This window comes from Molossus molossus, unplaced genomic scaffold (assembly GCF_014108415.1).
Source record: "Molossus molossus isolate mMolMol1 unplaced genomic scaffold, mMolMol1.p scaffold_m16_p_1, whole genome shotgun sequence".
In the NCBI taxonomy this organism is placed as follows: Eukaryota; Metazoa; Chordata; class Mammalia; order Chiroptera; family Molossidae; genus Molossus; species Molossus molossus.
Genome location: NW_023425344.1, coordinates 170,040,879 through 170,048,272, shown reverse-complemented (window position 1 = coordinate 170,048,272; position 7,394 = coordinate 170,040,879).

Below are 7,394 nucleotides of genomic sequence, written 5' to 3'. Positions count from 1 at the left end.
CCGGGAATTGAACCAGCGACCTCTTGGTGCATGGGTCAATGCTCAACCATTGAGCCACACAGGCTGGACCCTTCTATTATTTTTAATGGGAATTCTCTTATTATTCTTATCTTTGGTTTTCTAGCTGCTTTTGATTTTTTCCCCTTATTTCTGTTTTTAGCAGTTTGTTTAGTATGCATGCATCTCACTGTGATTTTCTTTGTGATTATCATGATTGAAATTTGTTAAATTTATGGGTTATGTGGGTTTATAATTTTCATCAAATTGTAAAAGTTTTGGCTTTATTTCTTCATATAATTTTTCTGGTCTTTTCCTTTTTGGACTCCAATTACAAGAATGCTAGAATACTTGAAATTTTCCTATAGATAATTGAATATTTGTTCACTTTTTTCCCTCCTTGTGCTCTAGTTTGGATAAGATTCTATTGCCATATTTTCAAGTTAAGTAATATTTTCTTCTGTCCTGTCTACTCTTCTCTAAAGCTTATCAAGTAAATTTATAATTACAGACATTACATATTTTTATCTCCAGAAGTTCCACTTGTTGTTTTTGACTTCTATTTCCCTAGTAATTATGTTCACATTTTTCTTTAAATTCTTTTTGTTTGTTTGTTTGCATTCATCTTTAGATAGAGCAAGAGGGGGAGAGGAAAGAAGAGAGAGAGAGGAACATTGATATGAGAGAGACACGTCATCTGGCTGCCACCTACATAACCCCAACCAGAGCCGAGGACAAACTGCTACCAAGGTACATGCCCGTAGCAGAACTGAACCTGGGACTCTCTGGTCCGTGGGCCGACGCTCTAACTGCTGAACCAAACTGGCCAGAGCTTCTTTCTGGGTAACATTGCACCCCCCCTCGCTCCCACCCCTGCCCCAGGTTACATTTTTGTGTTACTTGACATGCCTAGTGGTTTTTTCACTGGACGCTAGATATTGTGAATATTACATTGTTGAGTATCTAGATTTTATTTCATTCTTCACTGAGTGTTGGATTTTGTTTTGTCAGACAAATAATTTACTTGCTGATCAGCTTGCTCATTTTGAGAGTTTACTTCCAAGGGCTTAGGGCAGGGCTAAAGTAGCCTTACTCTATGGTTAAGTTACTCTGCTACTAAGGTGTGACGTTTCTGTGATCCCGACTGAATGCCCTAATGTCAATAAGGTCTTTTCACTTTGGCTTATTAGAACTCAAACACTTCTTAGCCCAGTGTGAACTATGGAAATTTTTAAGTTTACAGCTCCATTAATTGCCTGGCCTTCTGGAAACTCTTCCTATTTATATGCTGCTTCTATTTAGGCAACAACTCAAGGAGATGCCATGCATATTTCTGGAGCTCTTTCTTGACACAGCTCACTCCTCTCCAGTGCCTTGTCCCACACATTCTGGCTCTCTCACCCTCAAAGTCTGCTGTCACAGACATTGATCTCTGCCTCCTAAACTTAGCAAGGCCACCACATACTACTTGGGATCCCTTTCCTATGTCATTGTCCAGACTGTCCTTGCAGCCAGAAAGCTAGTCATTTATTTCTCTTTTCCCAGGGATTGGATTTGAACTAGTTGTGGTCTAATGTCTTAGAAGTTGTTTCGTATGTTTTGTCTAGTTTTCTTCTTGGGACATGGGAGGGTATGCTTGGTATTAGTTACTCAGTCATGGCTAGAAGTGGAACAAGTGACTTTTTTTTTTTTTTATTCCCTGAAAACTTCTTCAAACCAAGAGCCAGAGTTAATAGAGTGACATTTGTAAGGACATAGAACATATAGAATTAAATTTGGGGGAACAATCTTTTTCCTCCCAGGAGGTAACTGGAAAAAAATGGTTACATAAGCCCCAGCAGCTAAATCCTCATGGCTTGATCATTGTTTCTTACTTACTAGGCAAAGATAATATCATGTGCCAGTAAAGTAAAGGCATTTCTGTTAAATAAAATGCACATTCAACTGGACTGAAGGAAGTCAGTAAGTGTGAGAGTGAAAGCCCCTTCCTGAGAAACAACAAAATAACCACAAAGTTAAATTGAAGAGACTTGGGAAAAACCAACCAATATTTCTAAACTTTGAAATGAAATAGCAAGAAGTAATGTGGGTCATGGATTAGATGGAGAACTTTATCATTCAAGATTCAATTAAAGTAGAATCACCAAGAAATAGATAGATAGGCGATACATGGATAGATAGATAGATGGATAGATAGATAGATAGATAGATAGATAGATAGATAGATAGATCGATCAATTGATCGGTAGATAGATAGATAGCCATATTGAGATATATAGGATGTCCCAAAAAGATGTATATACACTTCTGATAGCTCAATTGATGTTTCTTTCTTTTCAGATTTAACCCATTGGAATTTATAATTATTCAACGTGTGTATACATTTTTGGGAGCACACACTGTATTTCAGAGAGGGAGAAAAAGAGGAAGTAAGAGAGTGTGTGTGTGCTTTGTTATAGAAATTTGACTTCAATTGTGGGAGCTGGTCTAGAATTCTCTGTAAGGCTGTTAATTTTACATCTGATGTTAGAGCTCGGAGTTTATAGGAAAGCGAAGATGGAATTAAAGTATAGGAGACAAAAGACTAACTGGGATCCACAAAAGGATGAAACACAAAAGGATGAATTGTGTCAGTTCTCACTGCCTCTGTTCTCGATGGCATGGGTATCCTGCAGGAGAAACTGCCTCTGGTCATGGAGCTAAACACCCACCTAGCCTAGGGATTGGAAAAGCTGAAGGAGGTTCCAGGGAAGGTGGAACGGTGGCAGATCAACGAGATGAGCCAACAGGTAAATGACAATGTATGTGAAATATTTCTTAAAAAATGGCCACGGCTCATTTTTGTGCTTCAAATTCAACACCAGAATGTCTCTTTTGGCCCACTCTAATTGGAAACATACAGGAGAGAGAATTCTGTGAAACGTAGTTCAGCCCAGCCAGTTAACTCGTTACAGAACGACACAGGAGCACTTGGTTCCATGGAACCTACTTGGAATCTATTTCATTAGTGCGAATTAGCAGTTATTAAAAGGAGTGGCCATGGGAAACCACCAAGAACAGAGCGGGTCCAATGGCAGGGCTTTGAGGGCTATGAAGTTGGTAGCAGTTGATAGGAGACTTTGAAAAACAATTGTACTAAACATGAATAACTGGCCAATAGAAACAGAATATCAGCTTTTCCTATACAGACATTTAGTGTCTAGCATAGCAGCTTCCGTAGACACAGTGGAGAGGTACTATAGAGATGGGGTTCTTCTGCTTGGGCTTTTCAGCATTTCGTTATTGTTCTCAAGAGCCTTAGGATTCTGGTTCTCTGCAATTTATATCAACTTGACTTCTGACTAAAAAGTATAACAACAACCTGGGGGAAAATGAGGGAACCTTCCGTGTTTGTGGGGAAGACCAAGCCTGGAGCATATTTCTCCTAGGATAAAAAAGAAAGTGAACTAATACAAGGGATGTGAAAAGGTACTAAAAAATGAAAAATGGAGAAAATAGTTTTAAGATGGGTAAGAAGAACATACTTAAAAAAAAATCCTCACTTGATATATTTATTGATTTTTAGAGAGAAAGGAAGGGGAAGGGAGAGAGACTGAGAGAGCAACATCAATCGTTTGCCTGCCATATGCACCCTGAGCAGGAATAGAACCAGCAAACTTTTGGTGTACAAGACAATGCTCCAACCAACTGAGCCACATGACCAGAGCAAGAAGAACATATTTTCAAAAAATATTTTCTATAAAAACAGGATATCTCCTTAGTATTCTCAAAAAACCTTTAAACTTGGTCTATGAAATAAGATATAAAAGATGATATAACTTGCATTGGTTGAGAGGCAGAAACATAAAGGAACTAGGATGATTTAAGGAAAGACATCATTAAACAATGAAATAGCTAGTATATACTAAATTTGTATTAAAAGCAGTAAAATTCAGACTGTTTTTCACAATTTTGATACTTCATATTGTGGGATGTTTAAAAAACATATGAGTAGAGAGATTAAAATAACCATTTGCTCATCAGCCATCATAGACAGTTACCAATATTTTGTGAATCATTTTTTAAATCTGTTTTCCCCAACTCTTTTTCTTTTTGGACTAAAATATTTTAAATCAAATTTCAAACTTAATGTTTTTTACCTGTAAATATTTTAGTAATTATCTCTAACACATAGCCTTTTCTTCTTTTTGAAAAAATACATAACGACAATTCCATCATTACACCTAGTAAGACTAATAATACCTCCTTAGTACATCTAATACCCAGACCATGTTCAGATTTCCTTAATTGCTTCAACAATTATTTCTTTAAGGCTATGGTTTGTTTAATCAGAATTCAAACCAGATTCACAAATTGCTTCCCTCCCAGTTTTATTGAGAAATAATTAATATAAATCACCGTAACACACATTGTGTTTAAGTGGCATGTCTATAAAGAATTAAATTGACACTAAAGGAAACCAAATTAGTAATATGGAGAAAATACTCGAGAAGCTTGCTAAAATTACAAAGGAAAAGAGAAATGAAAATGATATGTAAGAAGCTACTGATAATAAAAGAGCAGAGAGCCTATATCTGGATGGTTGGTGCTTATAAAGATAAATCAGGAGCACTCAAAACAGAAGCAATAATTAAAAATATGACAATGAAAAATAATTCAATAAGCTAAATAAAGAACTATGTCTGCACATAGAAAGGGTTAACTAAAATTAATGAAAATATACCAATACTTAAGCCATAAATTTTTTCAAGCCATAAATTTTTAACTCAAGATACTCCATGGATGAGTTTCCAGGTATTAATGAAAACTTTAAATTAGAGCAAAAGAAGTATGATCATATTTAATCTACCACATCTTTTTTTTTTTTTTTGGTACATGCCCCTAGTGAGAACCGAACCTAGGACTCTCTGATCTGCAGGTCGACGCTCCAACTACTGAGCCAAACTGGCCAGGGCTACCACATCTTGACATTAATTTTTTTATAGAAATATGTCAAGATCAAAAGTTCTTAATCTTTTTTGCAGGTCTAACATGCCTATAAAGATTTAATTAAAGTTATTGATCATCTTCCCAGGAAAATGTGCATCTAGTTACTATTTACTGCAGATGACAGAGAGGCCCAGTAATAAGTCTAATCAAAAGTAACCTCACAGGGTGGTCTGATCATAAATTCCTAACTGGGTATGTCATGATGCGTAGTCGTACTCCAGACATATAACATCTTTACTAAAAGGTTTATCTCTGTCTTAAGCAAGCTCTGTCCATTGTTTTTGTGTGTCTAAGTTAACACAACTTTGAATTGCCTCTTTTTCAGAACCGTTGGAAGCATAACTATCCTCAAGAGAGCACATAATCTTCTTAACTATCTTGTAATCCAGTCCTGCAAAAATTTTTATTTATTTTTAATTAATTAATTAATTAATTATTGTTACAGAAGTTTCTCTTTTTTCCCCCACTGATTCCTCCCTCTCTCTCCCTCCCCGCTCTGTCCCCAGATTTGTTGTCCATGTTTATTGTTCATGCATACATGCATATAAGTTCTGTGGTTTATCCCCCCCCTGTTGATTGTCAGTCTATACCCCACTTCCACATCTCTGGGACTACCAAATTCCTCACACTGTTATGTTCATATTATTCCACAAATAAGTGAGATTATATACTTGTCTTTCTCTGTTTAGCTTGTTTCACTTAGAATAATACTTTCCAGGTCCCTCCATGTTGTCTCAAAGGATAAGAGATCTTTATTTTGTACAACTGCATAGTACTCCATTATATATATGTACCACAGCTTTTTTATCCATTCGTCTACTGATGGACATTTGGGCTGTTTCCAGATCTTAGCTATTGTAAATAGTGCTGTTACAAACATGGAGGTACATATATTCATTCTGATTGGTGTTTCAGGCTTCTTAGGATATATTCCTAGAAGTGGGATCACTGGGTCAAATGGAAGTTCAATTTTTAATTTTTTGAGGTAACACCATATTGTTTTCCATAGTGGCTGCACCAATCTGCATTCCACCAACAGTGTACTAGAGTTCCCTTTAATCCACACCCTTGCTAACACTTGTTGTTTGATGATTTGTTGATGGCAGCCATTCTGACAGGGGCGAGGTGATACCTCATTGTTGTTTTAATTTGCATCTCTCTGATGATGATGATTAGTGATGTTGAGCATTTCTTCATATATCTCTTAGCCATTTGTATGTCCTGTTTGGAGAAGTGTCTATCTAGTTCCTCTGCCCATTTTTTAATTGGGTTCTTTGTTTTTCTTTTGTTGAGTTGTATGAGCACTCTATATTTTGGAAATTAACCCCTTATCTGATGTATCATTGGCAATTATGCTCTCTCATAGAGTGGGTTGCCTTTCCATTTTGGTAGTTGTTTTTTTTTTGCTGTGCAGAAGCTTTTTAGTTTGATGTAGTCCCATGTGTTCATTTTCTCCTTTGTTTCTATTGCCTCAGGTGATGTGTCAGTGAAAATTCTGCTGCGTATGATGTCTGAAATTTTGTTGCCTACATTTTCTTCTAGGATTTTTATGGATTTCATGAGTCACATTTAAGTCTTTGATCCATTTTGAGTTTATTCTTATGTAGGGTGTAAGTTGATGGTCTAGTTTCATATTTTTGCATGTAGCTGTCTGATTTTCCCAACACCATTTATTAAAGAGGCTGTCCTTACTCCACTGTATGCTCTTGCCACCTTTGTCAAATATTAATTGAGCATATTGCTTTGGGTCCATTTCTGGGTTCTCTGTTCTGTTTCACTGGTCTATATGCCTGTTCTTGTGCCAGTACCAGGCTGTTTTGATTATAGTGGCTTTGTAGTATAACCTGAAACCTGGTAATGTGATCCCTCCAACTTTGTTCTTCTTTTTCAAGATTGCTGTGGCTATTTGAGGTCTTTTTTGGTTTTATATGCACTTTTAAAGTATTTGTTCTAGTTCTGTGAAGTATGTTGTTGGTATTTTGATGGGGATTGCATTGAATCTATGGATTGCTTTGGGTAGTATGGACATTTTAATGATGTTAATTCTTCCATTCCATGAACAAGGTATGTGGTTCCACTTTTTTATATCTTCCTCCATTACTTTTTTCAATAACCTGTAGTTATCTGTGAATAGGTCCTTTATTTCTTTTGTTAAGTTTATTCCTAAGTATTTTAATTTTTTTGCTGTGATGGTAAATTGGATTTATTTAGTTTCTCTTTCTGTGATTTCATCATTGGCGTATAAGAATGCCATCAATTTTTTGATGTTAATTTTGTATCCTGCTACTTTGCCAAATTTATTTATTAAGTTTGGTAAATTTTTGATGAAGTCTTTGGGGTTTCCTACGTATAGTATCATGTCATCAGCAAGTAATGACAGTTTCACTTCCTCCTTTCCAGTTTAGATC